Below are 18784 nucleotides of genomic sequence, written 5' to 3'. Positions count from 1 at the left end.
TGTGCTGCCTGAGTGTTTGTTAAACACTTTTTCTCTTCTTATACTTGTGCTGTTTGACCTCGGCAGAACTGTCTTCTTCTGAACATTCATCGTCGGCTTCGTCAGCAGAATCAGGAACATAAAACTCTGTGCTGCTCCCAGAACTTGACAGAAGATAGTCTGTGTTCCCCAGCATTTGTCTGGTCAGCTAAAAACACAAAAATAGTGTTTTGAAGTTTTGATTATTAGGTGAATTGTCTAATTATAATTATCTTTACATCAGAAATGTAAAAACAAAAGAAAAGGCTGTGTTCAGAGGTGGTGCTGATGGGGAAGGTGAGTTGAGCACACATACAACCTTAACCCTATGCATGCATAAAATGTTTTTTTTATATACTGCCGAATCAAATGACAAATACAAATTTTTCATAGGCATAAACAAAGTACCAAAAAGTGCAAACATGGACATTTGGGATGTGCAAAATACACAAGATAACCTTTTTTAATTCATGGTGCACTGTGTCATTTTGGTAGGTAATTGGGAGAAGTGAAACAATTCTATGCTATATTGTCTGAACTGAATACACAAACTGTATTCAAAGCAAAAATGGGTCCCTGAACACTGTTTGGAGCTAAAAAGCTACCAGGAGCGTTACGGTGTCACTGATGCAGACCCCCCCACCATAACTTCCTGCGTAGCATTTTATCTTCAAACACAGTTTGTGTATAGAGTTATGAACATATACCACAGAATCTGTACACTTGTCCAACTTCCACATTTCTCCACCAAAACTACATAGATCACCTTTTAAGTAATATGCCCCAAAATTATTATCATTGTCCATTTTATCAGAGGTAGTTAACCCAAAAGCATATGATAAAGTAATGGAAATCAATTTCATACAAATATTTGAAAAGGTTCTTTCCAGGATATATCAGCCTTCTGTGAGTGTGAGAAACTATGACTGCGTCCTCTATGCAGGAAGATCATGGAGTAAACTGACAAAAGCCATGGCAGGTCAACTGACTGAAACACTCTCAGTTCTTTTCAGCTCAGGTACACTGTCCTTGTCCTCTCTGTCCTTGTCTACATCAGGTGACGTGAGGCCAATGGTATTATCAGTGTCACTTGAGCACTGATCAGCTTCCTGGGGGGGGACAAGAAGAAAAATTAGAAGCACTAAATATGACAATGGCAGTTTTCTGCCAGAACAGACGAGTTTTTAGGCATCTTGTTGTGTTGAGGAATTGTGACATTGTATCTTTGGTCAAAATATATGAGTCTACCTTTATGGTAAGAGAATGGGTTTTTTTATGCTTTATAGTAGAGCTGCACCATTTTACGTTTCATCGCGATGTGTGCAACAGTCACATCGTGATGACGACGATGTGAGAGAGGGAGCAAATTAACTCAAAACGTCATTCTACAACTCCTTTGCTGATTGCTAAGAGGAAAATTCATCATGTACTTTTCTTTTCCGTGATTCACCTACAAAAGAAGTATGTCTGGAATAACATCATTTACTCTGATTTGGGTTCTTACAGTGGTCGGTAACCGTCCTTCTTTATTAAAAGAGCGACGTGCCTGATTGGTCGAGCGACTGATAGAGAGGGAGCGGTGAATGTGAGCGGAGCAGAGCAGGGATTTTGACAATCTGACAGTTTGCTTATAGTTAACATCATATAAGGGGCTGTATTTAACAGTTCCAGGTCTGTGGCAGACAGGTGAGAGTCTGTAAGGGATCATTTCTTCATCATTTGATTCATTAATGAGATCGATCTTCGATCAAAAACCTCGGGATCAAGAATAATGGAAGAAGGTAAAAACTAAGCAGGAGCCAAACATTTCTGTTCTGTTTCAGAGTAGTGCCATAGACGCCAAGAGAGATGGTTATTAAAATGTCATTTTTTTATCTTATCGCAGAAAAAAAAAAAAAAGCAATGTCAGTTTTTTTCCAATATCGTGCAGCCCTACTTTATAGTACTTGTTTAGCAAGGAAACTACAGCTGGGAATGTATAATTCACTAATCACTACTGACATTCATATAGTCACTTTAATAATGTAGTAGCAAAGTCATTTTTATCTAAAGCAAAGACTAATAATGTAACTGAAACCGTTAAAACTAGTTAAACAGAAAACGGCACAGAGTATTTACTTAAGGTATCAATAAAAACATGTAGCCTCATTCCCCTTCATTGAACTTAAAAAGTATTTTAAATGATAAAAAAGTGGTGCAGACTCAGCAGAGCGAGAGCAAGAGAGAGATAAACAAAGATCCTTTTACTACTATTTCCCATATTTAAGTAAACAACCTGCTATATTGCATAAAATACATCTTGACATGCTTAGAATTACAAGGACATTTTTATTTCCAAGATGATATAGCAGAAAAGTTTTACATCAGAGAGAATTAAAGATAACATGAAATCTGACTGCTGCCTTTGATCGCTGTCGGCTGTCTTTCACTTTGGCTCAGAACATATTTGTGTTTGATTAGTAATGTAGAGTTGGATCTCAATGTGCCCTCGATGCATTGTTTTGGCATCCTTCCTGATTACAGAGGAGAGCAATAAGGCGTAGAGAAGGTAGGGATGACATGCAGCAAAGGAGCGAGGGCTGGAGTTGAAGAGTGTGCACTATACCAACGGAACTAAACCTGAACCAAGGACACTCGTGGTAGGATAATTCAGATAACATACCAGGTGTTGTCAGGCCTCAGGGAAAGAGTTCTCTCACTCCTGTAACATTATGTTAAGTGTGTAAAATTTGCTTTATAACTTACCATCGTGTTCTGGTTGTTGTGTAAAACCAACTTGCTGTCCCTATTGACTTTTAACCTCTCTGTTTGCACTTTGTTATAGCGTCTCTCACACACATCATGGTGTGCTTTGAGATTCTTCAGGCGACGAAAATGACGACTTGTGGCCTGCAAAACACAACATTGTTTTAATGACAAACGATGCTTTATAGGAGAGGACAGCATAGAGACACAGCGGATGAAAAAGAGGAAGCAACAGCCCAGGCCTGAATTCAATCTGGGGTGCTGTGACAGAGAGTTATTGTCCATGCTCTCTCTTAAGTAAAAAAGAGTTCAGGTTTATCTGACGGCTTGTTTTATTACTCTTGGAATTAGGGCTGCGCGATATGGCCTAAAACCAATATCGATATTTTTAGGCTATATCGCGATACACGATATATATCTCGATATTCTGATTTCTCCTCTAAATCACTATATAAATGTTAAATTCAACCCTTTGATGCATATCGGCATCTCTGTAATTTCGGGTGGTAATGTATTTTTTACAGACGGTCTCTGCAGATTTTTCTGATCCTTTTCTGCTCAAACATGATTAAGACAGCGTTGGGCATTGTCAACGAAGGTTTCAACAGCACTTTTGATAGACATAAGATGGAAGGAGACTCTATGTCATCGGTAAATAGGCTTTAAATAGTCTAATTTATGGACGCAAAAATACAATGAAAGAACGCATGTCACTGGTTTAATGTCACTCACGTTACGTTATCACATTCATGAGAAAAACAAATAAAACATACTGCAGCCAAATATCAAATCAAATCAAATCAAATCAAATTTTATTTGTATAGCGCCAAATCATAACCAGAGTTATCTCAAGACACTTTACAGAAAGAGCAGGTCTAGACCGACTCTTTGTTCTGTTATTTAAAGAGAGGCCCAACATGAATCACCATGAGTAGCACTTAGCAATTCGGCACATTGGCAGAACAACTTCCTTTGAACAGGCAGAAACCTCGAGCAGAACCAGACTCATGTTGAACAGCCATCTGCCTCGACTGGATGGGCCGAGAATGGGATAGAAGGAGATGCAGGATAGAGACATAATAATAGTGGTACACTAGTGTGAAGATTAGCAATAAATAAATTAGCGAGAGAAGCAGAGTAATGATAAAGGCTGAGGTAATCGTAATTGTAACAGGTGAAGTCAACAGGTCTACTATTTAGCATTAGCAGCAACAATAATGATACTATGGGGAAGGCTGATGTTAGTAGTTGTTGCAGTCGAGCAGGTCCACAGCAGCAGGTGGTCTGCAGCAACGATCCCCAGGAACCTTCAAGACAAGGGAGCACAAGAACTCCCGGGAAGATATGTGGTTAGTAATGTTAATGGGACCAGAAGATACAGAGTTAATGAGCTGCATTAATATGACAGAGAGAGAGAGAGAGAGAGAGAGAGAGAGAGAGAGAGAGAGAGAGAGAGTCAGAGAGAGAGAGAGAGAGAGGGACAGAGAGGAGCTTGGTGTGTCAGATCCCCTCGGCAGTCTAAACCTATAGCAGCATAACTATGGGCTAGTCCAAGCCTGAGCCAGCCCTAACTATAAGCTTTATCAAAGAGGAAAGTTTTAAGTCTACTCTTCAAAGAAGAGAGGGTGTCTGCCTCCCGGACCTTGACTGGTAGATTGTTCCAGAGGAGGGGGGCCTGGTAATTGAAGGCTCTACCTCCAACACTACTCTTAGACACTTTAGGTACCACCAGCAGGCCTGCATCCTGGGAGCGCAATGTTCTAGAGGGGTAATATGACACTATGAGCTCTTTAAGATATGATGGTGCCTGACCATTAAGAGCTTTGTAAGTAAGAAGAAGGATTTTAAATTCTATTCTAGATTTTACAGGAAGCCAGTGCAGAGAGGCTCATACAGGAGAGATGTGATCTCTCTTCCTAGTTCTTGTCAGCACACGTGCTGCAGCATTTTGTACCAGCTGCAGAGTTTTTAGTGACTTATTAGGGCAGCCTGATAGTAACGACTTACAATAATCCAACCTGGAAGTAACGAATGCATGGACTAGTTTTTCTGCATCGTGTTGAGACAAGATGTGTCTGATGTTTGTTGCGAAGATGAAAGAAGGCTGTCCTTGATATTTGTTTAATGTGGGAGATGAAGGACATATCCTGATCAAACAGAACTCCCAGATTCCTAACAGTAGTGCTGGATGCCAGGCTGATGCCATCTAGGGCAGCTATATCATTAGAGAAAGAATCTCTTAGGTGTTTTGGGCCGAGCACAATAACTTCAGTTTTGTCTGAATTAAGTAGCAGAAAGTTTCCAGTCATCCAGATGTCAGGGCGCCTTGAAACCGACTTTAAACAACGTCGGTATAATGAATTGGTATCTGACAAGCTGAGATCGTTTAGAACGAAATATTGATCATAACTTGTCGTAAAATATATAAAATGCAGTGAATAACTGCTGATTTGATTTGTTTTCTGAGTCAACATCTGAGTAAAAATAAGTTAATTGTCTAAAAATCAAAAGTGGCAAAAACAGATTCATTTCTATTAAATTTAATCTAAAAAAATACCTCTCGTCATGATCAGTTATTCCCCTGCTAACTTTTATTACAGATGAATGAATGAATTCAGAGGGAGCAGGAGAGTCTCTCTGTCAGCAGGTAACACTTTTTACGTGTGAGAGTGATCATCAGTGAGGTCGGGTTTGATCAGCGTGACGTGATTTCTATTTATCCTGAAACTTTGAGCCTAATAAATCATTTTCATAGTTCATGAACAGACAGTATTTGGGCTTATTAAATAATTAATTCAGATCAGATGATCAGTGATAGAAAATGTAAATAATGAACAAATAATATAAAGACACAGTGCTGGTAAGAAATGTCCGTCTGGCTCTGCAGCAGGAACACAGACTGCAGCCTGTTCTTCATGTGCAGGTGTTTGTTACACAGGTAACAGGACACAGAGAGGAAACACTGTTACTGTGTGTTTCATTAGAATGAATACAGTTCACATGTGTACAGACACAAACAGCTGTTAAAGCAGACTGACAGCTGATCCAGATGTGATCAGCTGACGCGATCATCACAAACGGACGTCGCAGCACGTGACGCTTCATCAGAAAGGACGTCTCATGTCTCTTAAAAAACATTCCCTCGTTTCCTCTCTCCTTTCTTGGTTTCCTCACGTCTCTCCATGCCTCTCTGGTGGGAGGGACTAAGACGCAAGTGAACGACGCAAGTGAAGGGAACATGGATGCAATTTAAGAGACTTGGGAAGCAGCCAAGAGCTTTGAGACGGTCCTCAATATGGCGGCTCCGGAATTACTTCTGGTTCGGGCGAGGAGCGAGGAGCGAGGAGCTATCAAATAAGAGACTTGGGAAGCAGCCCATGTCTCTCGTGTTGGTCCACTTCCTGCCTTTGTGTTTCCCGCTTGTTTGATTCTGTGCCCTGCCCTGATTGTTTTCACCTGCCCCTTGATTGTCTCATCTGTGTCTCATTAGCCTCACCTCCTAAGTTTATTTAGTCTTTGTGCTCCCCTGTCTCGTGGCCAGTTCATTGTCGTCCATCGTGTGTGAGTCTATGTCCCTGACCTTACTCTGGATTATCTTCGTGCCTCCCCTGATTTCCTCGTTGCTCCTCGTGTTCCTTTGGATTACCTTTTTCCCGGTTTTGTTTGTAAGTTTTTTGCTGTGTCTTTTGATTTTCCTTTTTGTCTTTTGTTGGAGTTTAGATTTTGTTTGTGCATTTTTGCCTTTTATTTAATTAAATCCGTTATCTAAGTCTGCGTCTGGGTCCTCACCTTTTTGTTTGAATTGAAACCGTGACAGATCCACTATTATGGACCAAAGATTGTTTTATTTCCTAACAAGTATCAGAGCCAAACATGCACCAAGCAGCATGAATCGAGCCGTCAGTGTTTGCTCCGAGGTAAATGTCACCCTGTAAACCAAAGAGACGCTAACATTTTTTGTAATTGTTTGTACATTTTCCTGATTTGTTTTAATACTGTTCCTGTGTTCACCTGTTTTTTTTTGTTTTTTTTCACTTTGTTCCTGTTCCCCTTGATATATTTGTTCACCCCTAAATCTGTTCCTGTTCCCCTGATATTTTTGTTCAACCCTGATTTGTTTTTGAGACACCAACCATGGCACATTTGATTAAGGGTGAGGAGGAAGAAAAGGAGCTTCCAAGACCTGAAGGGGGAAACTTTTTAATTGTGTAATTTGTGTAATTGTTTGTTCATTTTCTAATTTGTTTTAATATGGAGGGCGGGGAGCTTTTTAATAGAATAATTTAGGATATTAGTTTGAAAATTTTCTGATTTGTTTTAAACCTGTTCCTGTGTTCGCCTGTTTATTTTGTTTATTTTTCACTTTGTTCCTGTTCCCCTTGTTATATTTGTTCACTTTTAACATTATTCCTTTATTTATCTATTTATTTACTTTATTTATTCTAACCCTAACCCAGTTCCAATCAGATACGGTTGTAGTTGAAATACACAGGAGCTGCAAATCAGAAACTCAGCAGACCTGTGCAACTTTGTAACAAGCACAGTATGTTTTTAAATTTTTTTTAACTTCTTCTGAGTTTAATCTTTTCCTTTGTTCACCTGATTTTATTTGTTCCTGTTTGTCAATGTGGTTTGTTTTGTTTTTTGTGAAGACTTTTTAGAGCCAGTCCACAGTGAACAGCTTCGGGCCTAGATAATACATGATTTTTAATCCATTTTAACTACATTTCTCCGTAGCTTAGTGGTAGCTTCGCTTTTCAGTAGCTTCGCTCTTTTACTAAGTAAGTTTTGCAGCAGCGACCACACAAGTTACATTTTCCAACTACAGAGTTGCAGCGCACGTAGCTCTTTGCTGCAGTCTGAAATATATCAGCTAACGGCTAATTCACACATGAAGCTTGGCGTGTGTGTTACGGCTGCGTGGCGTGTTCATTTTCATTTTAGTCTTTATTTAAACAGGTAATCTTGTTGAGACACGGGGTCTCATTCTCAAGAGAGACCTGCTTTGGACAGCAGCAACACACAGAGTTACAGACAGACAGTAATCATGACTCAACAATAATCAATACGAGGATGAAAATGCATGAAAACAGATAATCCTGCGAGAGTCTCGCTCTGCTCACTCGCCGAAAATCTAGAGAATAGGGGGCTCGCCTATTTTTACTGCGACCCGCGCGCGGTTCTCGGCCGAAATACACGGTGAAAGTGAATTGTGATGAGTCCTATTGATCTCTGACAAAACCAATCCCTAAATTAGCTCTCATCATTGTAGTGTGAAAGCACTACTTAGCAACTTGTCAACAGCTAACTGCAAAACATATGTAAAAGAGGAGCATGTAAAAAATTTGGGGAGAGTGGGGCAATGTGTACCACCTCCTGTTTCTGGACAACTGTGCACACTTTTTTGTTATTCAAGCATACTTTCAGGAAGCTCCCCAGGAGGAGACGATCCAGACATTAAATTCTGATATGTCGGAGTAGCTTAGTCTTGAATATCACAATACGGATTCAGTTTAGCTGTTTTTACAGATACCATCATGTTGATTACAACAAAGATTGAGAATGAACAGAAATACGTCAAGATCAGTGAACTGAGCCTGGATGAATTCTTGAAATCTGGTAAGCTTTCAGTTATCCCTCATTGTTTTTCAGACTGTGATGGGACCAGTGGCATGGTCAGTAGGTATCACTGAGGGTGCCTCAGGGGTACTGTCTTTGTTAATCTCAAGCATTTCATCAGCCGTCAGTGAAGGCATCAGAGTTTACGATGAGACTGGAACTGAGGTGGAGGCAGATGTCTTTGAAGAAGTAGCACAGCAACCTAATGCTGGTGTATTTACTATCAGATTTGACAACGGTAAACTTGTTCTCTCTTTATTCCCACTTTCAGAATAGTCCATGGGATGTTAACTTGGACTCAGTTGCACTTTTAAGTTGGGAAAATGGCAAAACAACAACAAATGGTAGGTGTGTTTATTTTTTCTCTTCTTCCTCTCTCTCCTTAACCAAACTTAGGTTCCCAGGGCAGCAACTTCATCCCCAAGTTCATTGCTTGATGTCCCAGATGTCTCAACCAATTCAGCACTGGAACTCTCAGCCTGCAGCTCTGATGATACAATCATTGTGGATGAGGATAACAGTCAGAAGGCTGATTATGATGCTAAACATGTAAGTTGATGGGTACAATTTGAATGAAATTTGGTCTATGTACTGTCAGTTGTTTAAAACTATGACATTTTTAGTGAACGTTGCCTTGTGTTATACTTCTTTCACAGGTGGTTGAATCTGCACTTACCAAAAAAACCTGGTGGAGACCGTATTGTCAAGGAATACAACCGGACGAAAGGTCTGACTGATTGGTCCCGGCGACAGATGATTAACATCCTCGCTGCAGACATGACTGATATTCATGGGTAATTCAGTTGTCTTTTTTTTAAAGCAGAACTTTACTTCCATGTTTGTGACATTTGAGCCAGTTATTTCAACCTTGTCAGTGAATCTTATTGTAAGCATTAAAATGAATTGACCTATTCACTCTGCTCTTGTCAGGACTGCACCGCCACGGAGTGTGAGGGAGAAGTATGCTCGAGGCATAGTTGCCATGTTCCCTTACCTGATGGATCCCTATTCCAAAAATGGATATGTACGTTTTTGTTTTTTTTATAGACTCTTGGGAGACAATTATCACTTGAAAAAAGGAAAGAGGCAAAAGCCACAAACACAAGCAAATGTGATCAAACTTGTGTGCCCAAATGTAACTTACTTAGATTCCATGTACAACTAAACTGTTACACTTTTGAGACCTGATGCACGAGCCATACACTGTAAATAATGAGTTACTATTTCCAAATACTTCATTGTCTGTATTACATCCGTTAACTTCATTACATTTAATCCTATTTGAATTTTCAAGGAACATTTCTATGATGGAGAAAGTGGCACTGGTTACTTGGCTAGAGGCTCAAAACCATCCAGAGGAAGAGTGCTTCATCAGAGAGCGAAGGGTCACCAGGTCAGCTGACTGGTGGAGGGCCGACAGCTACAAGAGATGCTTTATTTAGTCCTGAGGTGACGCTGAGTGAAGAGCAATGTAGGGAGGCCATGTCCTTCATGAAGTATTCCACTGATGAGGCCACTATCAAGCAGAAGATGAAGATGACGTTCGAACATTGACGCAATATGGTCCTTGACGATGAGAAATCACCAGATGTCTTGACTGAATTTCCGCGCTTTAAAGACGTTAAGGCCTGGTGATGAGTTTTTTTTCCAGAAAAATGTGCCATACAATTACAAATTATTGTTAACAGAAACACTCTTGTCCTCCTGTCATCTATTTCAGATTGAGCAAGACTTCATCTTGGAGTTTGGAGAAGATGTAGCAGCCAGTTTTTGGAGAGGTTAGTCCCGACTTTAAATGAGTCCTAGCCAAAACAAACAAACACTTTGCGGGTCTATGAGGTGGTCCTCAAATAGGCGATTCTGTTGAATATCCATTCCCTGTTTCACATCTACACTTAAATACTCCATATTGGCATACTCAGAATAAAGCAGTATTTGTTATGCAATTCATCTACAAATTGTTGCCATGCTAGTATGGCAATTACAATATGGTTATGATGATATATTACACAATGGTCACTTTTTAAAATTGTTTTAAATTATTTTTATTACTTAAACATTTAACTTTTTTCTTCAGTTATTGGTGAATTCCTCCATGTTTAATAGTATCTTCCTGTCTAGGTGGCCAACTACGTTCAAGCTCAAGGTCATCCAGCAGAGCAAAACTCTCCCTACCTCAACAGACCTTGAAGAACTGATTGTTTGCGCAGAAGCCAAGGCCAGATGAAGAGCAAATGGATGATGAAACTGTCTCCTCTGGTAGTTTGATTTACTTCCTCTAGGACTGTGACTTTTTCTTGTTGAAGCTTTAAAGGAAAGGTGTTTTAAAATGTAAAGATTATAGCACATTTGCATAACATTTTATTCTTTTGTTTCTGAGTACAGGATTGGACAGGGATCTTTCTTCGATTATCCTCCTCCTCCACCTGATTCCTCCTTCAGCCCAAGGCCGGAAAAGGCCGGGCAAGGTGTCCGCCTCACATGCTGAGAAGCACCTTGTTGTTTTCAAGAAGGTAAGCATTATAGCCAAGTGACAGATGTCAAAAGTATTAGCTTTTTTTCTTTTTGAGACACAAAGTTTTTCCCTCATACGTAGTGTGTTCCATACATGAGATTGATTGTGGTGTAGAAATATTTTACTGGAAAACTGGTTTAACTGTATACAGGACACCTTAAAGGGGCTCCAGATGAAATTCATCTGATTCAGATTGTTTCTACACGACTCTCAACAATGGAGGCGGCTGAGCTGGTGAATGGCTAAACAGTGATAACAATGTGAACAACTGCAACAAGGCCCCATTCTTTGCTCAGGACACAATTACTTCACTATATCTTTAAATAGCTAATAGTTTCAAAATCTCAGTAATGTTCTTCAGGAATATTGAACCTTGTCTGTAATTCTTGGAATGTCATATAAATGTCGATCTCGATATAAATCTCCAATCACACGTGTCCCTTTTTCATGCCACTTAACAAACATATTAGAGTGGAGACCAGGGGTAAAGTCTTGATTGCTTGTAAGAGGAGTCAAAAAAGAAGCATAGTCACTTCGACCTGCAAATCTACAGACTCTCCACCACACTCTAACTGTGTTATAAATGACGAGATTATTCTTGATGTGCCTAGAAACCTTTTTATCACCTGTAATCAGACTCCACAACGAAAAAGGTAGGGCAGACAAGGAATCCAGACAAGGCTTAGAATTGAGATGAGCATGTAGCCACTCCCACAGGAAACGAGCGTGACATGCCCAATTGTAAAGAAGTATGTCAGGCAAAGCCAGGCCTCCCCTGTCAGATGGCAATTGTAATGGTTCTATTTTCTGCCTTGGCTTTTTGCCTTGCCAGATGAATCTAGAGAGTGCTTTATCTATTTCAAGAGCGACTTTTTGGAGATCCAAAGTGGTAACATTTGCAGGGGGTATAGTATACGAGGGAGAACATTCATTTTAATTAAGCTTACTCGACCCATCTTAGACAAGGGGAGATCGTGCCATCTGTCCAAATCCCTCTTTAACGCATTTAGGATTGGAGAAAAGTTAAGTTTCCATAACTCTGTTAGGTCTGGGGATACCCTTATTCCGAGATAGGTGAAACCTAAAGGGGACCATTGAAAGGGGCAGCTAAGAGGTGGGGACAGACCAGCAGATCCACTCAGCGGCATGATCTCTGATTTACCAAAGTTAATTTTGTAACCTGAAAAGGAGCTGAACTCTTCAATAATAGACAAAGTGGAAGATATTGACAATTCAGGCTCAGTTAAGAACAATAAAATGTCATCAGCATACATTGCAATTTTGTAAACTGTGCCATTAATTGCTATGCCATGAATGTCTTGTTGTTGCCTTAAGGCCTCAGCTAAAGGCTCGAGAGCCAGTGCAAAGAGCAACGGGGACAGGGGGCAGCCCTGCCTTGTCCCTCTAAACGGTGAAAAGGGCGATGATTGTATGCCATTGGTTACTACACAAGCTTTCGGAGAACTGTACAGTGTCCTAATCCATCCAATAAAGTTTTCCCCAAGCCCGAACCTCTCTAAGATGTCAAATAAGTACCCCAATTCGACCCTGTCAAACGCCTTTTCGGCGTCTAAGGATATGGCATATGCTTTACTATCTGTTTGTCTTGAGTGTTCTATCATGTTAAGTAACTTTCTTACGTTAGAGAGAGATAATCGATTTTGTATGAATCCCGTTTGGTCCGGATTTATAAGGGATGGCAGGAGCTTCTCCAATCTGGTTGCAAGAATTTTGGAGAGTAGTTTACAATCTACATTGATAAGGCTGATGGGTCTGTAAGAAGAACAAGTATCAGGTGGTTTGCCTTTCTTTAGTTTGAGTGTGATATTTGCTAAGGCAAGTGTCTTGCCTCAGCCCTGCCTTTCGCCAGTCTCGCCAAGGTTTATTTCCTGACTCGTAGAGCCCGTGTCTTGCAAAGAAAATGTTTGATGCTGCTTTTTTAGTTAACAACTGGTTAAGGGCAGAGCAGGCTGCCTCTAATTCTCTGAGGAGAGTTTTGGAAGGTGTACTTTTGAATTTGGTCTCTAGTTGTTTTATCGTGCTCTCGAACTTAAGTTGTTCTTTTAGAGCAGCCTTTTTCTGAGCTGTGGTATAAGAGATAATGCAGCCTCTGAGATATGCTTTGGCAGCTTCCCACAGTAATGAAGGACTAACATCTGGGTTTTTATTAGAGATAAAAATGTTCCAATTATTAGTAATATATTCAATGACCGCAGGACTACTCCGTAAAGATGGGTCCATCCTCCACTGGCGAGAGGCAGGGTCAGAATAAGGAGGACTGATGATAAGACTAACATGAGAGTGGTCAGAAAGTGAGCATATGCCAATTGAGCACTCCTTTACCCTATCCAAAACCATCCTAGAAGATAGAAAAAAATCAATTGTTGAGAGTCTGATGGGGTTTGGAGAAGAAAGTGTAGTCTCTCTTCATTGGATTAGTTATCCTCCATGTATCAAATAGCTCTAGGTCATGGCAGAATTCTATCAGTCTTTGACTTTTTCTGTTAGTTGAGCATGTGTTAGCTGGAGACTGATCAACAGATGGGTCAAATAAACAGTTAAAATCTCCCCCTAGCACCACATAAGGGACAGAAAATGAAGAAAAATCAGATAGCAGCTTAGAGAAAAATGAGCCATCATATGAGTTAGGCCCATATATACAACCTATAAGTATATGTTCCCCATACACATATCCTGATATGAGAATGTAGCGGCCATCACTATCTTTAATTGTTCTCTCAAGAGTGAATGGCAGTCTACGGTGAATCAGAATAGCCACCCCTCTGCTCCTAGTGTTGTGAGAGGAGTAAAATACCTGTCCCACCCAGCCCCTTCTCAATTTTAGGTGCTCCAAGTCATTTAAGTGTGTTTCTGATAGTAGGGCTATATTTGCTTTCTCCTTTTTCAGAAGAGAGAGGATCTTTTGTCTTTTTATTACATGGTTGATTCCCTTAACATTAAGGGAGACTATTTTGAGGTCGGTCATGACAGATCTAATAGATATTTGTGAACTAATGGTAGTAGGGAGAGTCTTGTGGCGCCGCAGAGAGAGACAGTTCTATCATGGCTTTGCAAACAAACAGCAGCATCACATAAAATACAAATGGCTTAATTTGTTTGATGACATGAACATGAACAAAACGAAAAAGAAACACCCATCCCCAAACGATAGGTACCTGTGCAAATCCCAGCCCTAGCGGGGCACATGAAACCGAGCACGAGCGCCACCGAAAGAGAGAAGTCTAAATCCTCTCTCCCGCACATCATGAGCTTGAGCCATGGCAACCGTTTAGCAGTTTAAACAATTTAGAATGGGCATGTAACTAGGCAGTTAAGCATATCCACAACAACATACCTTCATGTCCATTGTCTGGCAAGGAAATGCGATAAAGAAAATGAGTCCAGTCCATCCAGAAAGGCAAGCGCATCCTTTGGTGAGCGAAACGAGTGGTTTTGACCTCCGTGGGAGATGGTCAGGGTGGCCGGGAAGCGCATAGTGAACTTCATGTCCTTTTTCGATGAGTCGTGCACAGACGCCGTTAAAAGCACGTCGCATCTCCTTGACTGGAGCGGCCAGGTCCTGTCAGATGAAAATAGTTTGATCCTCGTATTTCAGCGGGCCGTGTTCCTTGGCAGCGGCGAGAATCCTGGGCTTGTCTCTGGAGTGATGCAGCTTAATAATCACCATGCGGGGTCGGTCAGGTTTAGGCGGACCAAGAGTCCTGTGGGCACGGTCAATTTTGATGATTCCCCACTTGGTTTCCAGATTTAGAAAATGACATTCTGTGATATATCCATAGCGAGAGCTCCACTGTCCACACTTGGTAACTCATGCGATGTAGCTTCCATGCTAGCTAGCATTTTCTTCCTTGCTTCTTGCTACACCGCAGGCAGTTTAGTTGTAGATTTCGAAGTCTTCTGGTTAGGCATGCTGTCGGGATTTTATAAAGTAACGTTTGTATGGTTGTTATGTCTTAAGTAGGTATTTTAGCAGATATAGCTCGTTAGCAGTGGGAGCTCAGCGACGGTCGACTGCTCAGGGCGATTACATCACGTGACCCCCAAACATGTTTTTAAATGCTACAACGTGACACATTTTCACTGTTAGTAGTTTGATTAGTGCTTACACAGTCAGTACATGTTCACAAAGTTGTTTAATGCGTTTGAAGCCGAAATATGAAGTTTAAAAGTCCGTTTTGCATGCGCTGGCGCCGTGCGTCTGGATGCCATTATTTACTACGTATGCATAAAAATTATGCTTTTGAATGCTAACACGTGACGCTGCTTGCAGCTTTAATATTAATTATGATGTTTAATTATTATGTTACTTGATTTCCTTTTAGGCATGACAAAAACTAAGACCAACTGCGAATGCCCACTTTGTGGAAAGCTGCTCCAATGTGTGGCTAAACACTTGCGGGTGATCCACAAGTTGAAGGAGCGGGCCATCCTGAACAATCTGGCCACGGGGAGAGTCCTCCTGGGTGGGGGACAGTGCCCGCTGGTCCTCTGCAATACTCATGTTTTGCATTTGGAAAAGCACCCCAGAGGTCATAAAGACCTCACCCAGCGCCGGGTGGACAGGGAGCTGAGGTCCCTCAAAAAACGTTGTGCAATGAAGCAGCTGGCTGACCTGAGGGCATCAAACCCAAATCCTCCGATGGTCAGCCAGCTGGACCTGGACGAGGAGGATCCTGAAGAGGGGCCTGGTGGCTACCAGAACCCCTCCTGCATTAATGCCTTCCAGCAGGTGAGGGAATTGGAGCGGGAGGTCCGGCAGCTGCGGCAGGACATCCAGATCCTGAGGGTGAGCGAATCAAAAATACATATCAATTAAAAAATGTATTCACATTCATTAAAATTAATTTGCAGTTCTGTTTTCTTTCGCTATTTCTCTCTCTCTCTATTTCACTTGAATAATATCAGAGAGTTTATCTGAAAACCATGGATTGTCACGTCCTTTGACTTTACATTTTCTAAGAGGAGCATGCCTATTTATGACTTCTAAGAAAAGTGATTTAAAATAAGCCATTTCAGGGTCTGGAATCAGACATATTCTGTCCCAGTCACATAGATAAAGATCATATAGAAATGCTTGCTCACAGAAGTATTTGAAATGTCTTTTGTATAGAATACGTGGTTGTTTCTTCGGGAGCTTTGTATCTCACTGTGGCTTTATATTTGTGGGGAGAGCTAGTTAAAAATAAGTCAAGGAGCGTTGACTTTTCAGGATGTTTACGGTTGGACCTTGTCGGAGATTCTATAAGCTGCGTCAAGTGTGCAGAATCGCAAAAATATTTAACAGGTTCAGAGATAGGAGCCAGCCAGTCCCAGTTTAAATCCCCCATAACAACAAGCTCACTCATACAGAACATAGACAGGGATTCAGATAGTGAAGACAAAGTTCCCCTTGGAGCAGAGGGAGGTCTGTAACATCCCACAAGTGTCATAATACAACCTTCAGTGAATTCAACTTTCAATACAAGCAGCTCGTACTGTTCAGGTTCAGATTTGAATAATAGTGTTTTTGTGTGTTTTTTATATAAATCCAACTCCTCCACCTTTGGACGGCGGTCAGTGCGAAAGATGTTGTATCCATCCATACAAACATGACTGTCTGGAGTAGATCTACTTAGCCATGTCTCTGATAATACCATGATATCAGCATTTGTTGTCTTAGCCCAAATCCTAACCATATCGATTTTCGGTAAAAGACTCGTGCACAAAACCAATACCAGATCTGTGCTGGAAGTCTTTGGGAGTTTCAAAGCGTTCAGAGTTTATGTCAGGCCCTGGATTAGACTGCACATTTCCAGACAACAACAACATGATTATACATTTCAGCGTGTGTGCACAATGCGTGCAGCTCGCGTTTTTCTTTAGGTGAGATTTCCGCCTGAGTTCTTGGCCAGAGTTTTTAGGCATGAAACAGTTATTTAGGAGGAGGAGGCTTAGGAGATGAAGTCCTGCGCACCGATCGTCAAACTAAAACATTTGAGCAGTTTGAGGTGATATTTTGACATGATTTTGTTGTTCTGTGTATATTATGTCATAACAGTTCCCTCATCTTCCGAAGTGGGACCTGTACAGGAGTCACATATTAGTGGAAGTGTTGAGAAGGTCCTCAGTGAGAGGTCTTCCAAATCCACTCAAGAATCAGATGGTAGGAAGTTACTTGGGCAGCAACTGACAATTTCCTTTTCATCATTGATTATTATGCTGCTTACTGTTCTTATTCATCAATTATATTGTCTATCAATGTCAGAAAGTAATGAAATAATCACTGTGAATACCAATCAATGTTTCCTCCTGTGAAGTTCACACTGTTTTATGATAGTAGAATTGTTCCGCTTCCACGCTTCCTGTGACGACGCTTCCTGTGACGACGCTTCCTGTGACGCTCTGTGTCTCTCTCCTTCTCCGTCTATCTTAGCTGTTTATTCTTCTTTGATTTCTTAGTCTTCATAGTCACACTGGTTTTGTACCGTAGCTACTGCTAGACTTTATAACCTGTACATATTTTGTCGAATTGAGCTTCTTTTACTGGGTAGTCTGTTGCTGCCCGGTTAGCTTCCTCAAACTAGCCTAGCTCATTGCTTTTTTGCCTTTCACCGCAGTCAACACAGCCTCAATAAACAAGTGTTACGATGGCCTGTGCTGACTGTTCTGCAGTTACTGATAGGGCGTCTCTATTAGAGAGACGTGTCCGTGAGCTAGAGCAGCTTCTTTCAGCCAGAAACACGGGCACTGCAGATAGTGTTAGCCCCGGGCCTGATAGCCTTAGCACTAGCTCAGTCTCGTAGGCAGCTGCTGTGGATTTTGTTCCTGCTCGGTTGCGGCGTGGGAGGGGGCGCAGGAGTGGGCGCAGGAGCAGGTCACCGGTTGTGTGGCCTGGCCAGCAGTCACCCCTCCCAACTGCTAACTAGTTTTCTGTCCTTGCTAGCCCTGTTGTTAGTCCGGCTGGCTCGCGTGCCTCCCCAGCCCCGGCCCACAAGGCTAAACTCCACATTCTAGTGATAGGGGACTCCATTACCCGCATTGTTAAGTTAGCGTCGCCAGCCACTGTTTACTGTTTACCTGGGGCCAGAGCTTCCGACATAGAGGCTAATCTTAGGGTGCTGGCATCAGGCAGGGAGAAAAAGGGAACTCAGGCACACAGCACCACAAGCTACAGCAACATTGTAATTCATGCTGGCGCCAACAATATTCATCAGAAGCAGTCTGAGATTACAAAAGAGCCTAGCCAGGACTTTTCAGGCTGCAAGTAAGATGTGTCGGCATCGAGTAATTGTCTCTGGTCCCTCACCCCAGCGGGGTAATGATGACACGTACAGTAGGCTTACAGCTATGAGCCGCTGGCTGGTGCGTCACTGTAGGGAGCAGGGATACAGGTTCGCGGATAACTGGCCCTCTTTCTGGGGTCGCCCCCACCTGCTGAGAGCACACGGCCTTCATCCTACTGGAGTCGGCGCTGCTGTTTTGTCTAGCAATATAGACAGGTGTTTGAAGCAGGTTTGACACCAGGGATGTAGCACTCAGCAGGTCGCAGGTGAGAGCCTGCTAGTGTTACTGTTAGTGCTGGTATGGAGTCCACTAGCTAATCTAATCTTGATCTCCACCTCTGACTATGTAAGGTGCATGCTGAGACATTTCCCCACTGTCTTACATAATAAACTACCGAAGCTAATCACTACGATATCCTGGCATCCCTACCTGCATAGGCAGCCAAAACTTACTACTACTAAAAGGTATGTTCCAATTCCTAAATGATCTACCATAAGCTCCACTGAACGGCCTGTCGCTGGAAACTGCTCCGATGAGCTTTAAACCCGAAAATGTTGCTTTATTAATACTAGATCACTGTCAACCAAAGCCTTACTGATTAAT

The sequence above is a fragment of the Semicossyphus pulcher genome, unplaced genomic scaffold, assembly GCF_022749685.1.
Source record: "Semicossyphus pulcher isolate SPU_LCO1_2020_fin unplaced genomic scaffold, fSemPul1.0.p SCAF_1, whole genome shotgun sequence".
Taxonomy (NCBI): Eukaryota; Metazoa; Chordata; class Actinopteri; order Labriformes; family Labridae; genus Semicossyphus; species Semicossyphus pulcher.
Note: the sequence above shows the minus strand (reverse complement) of the source record.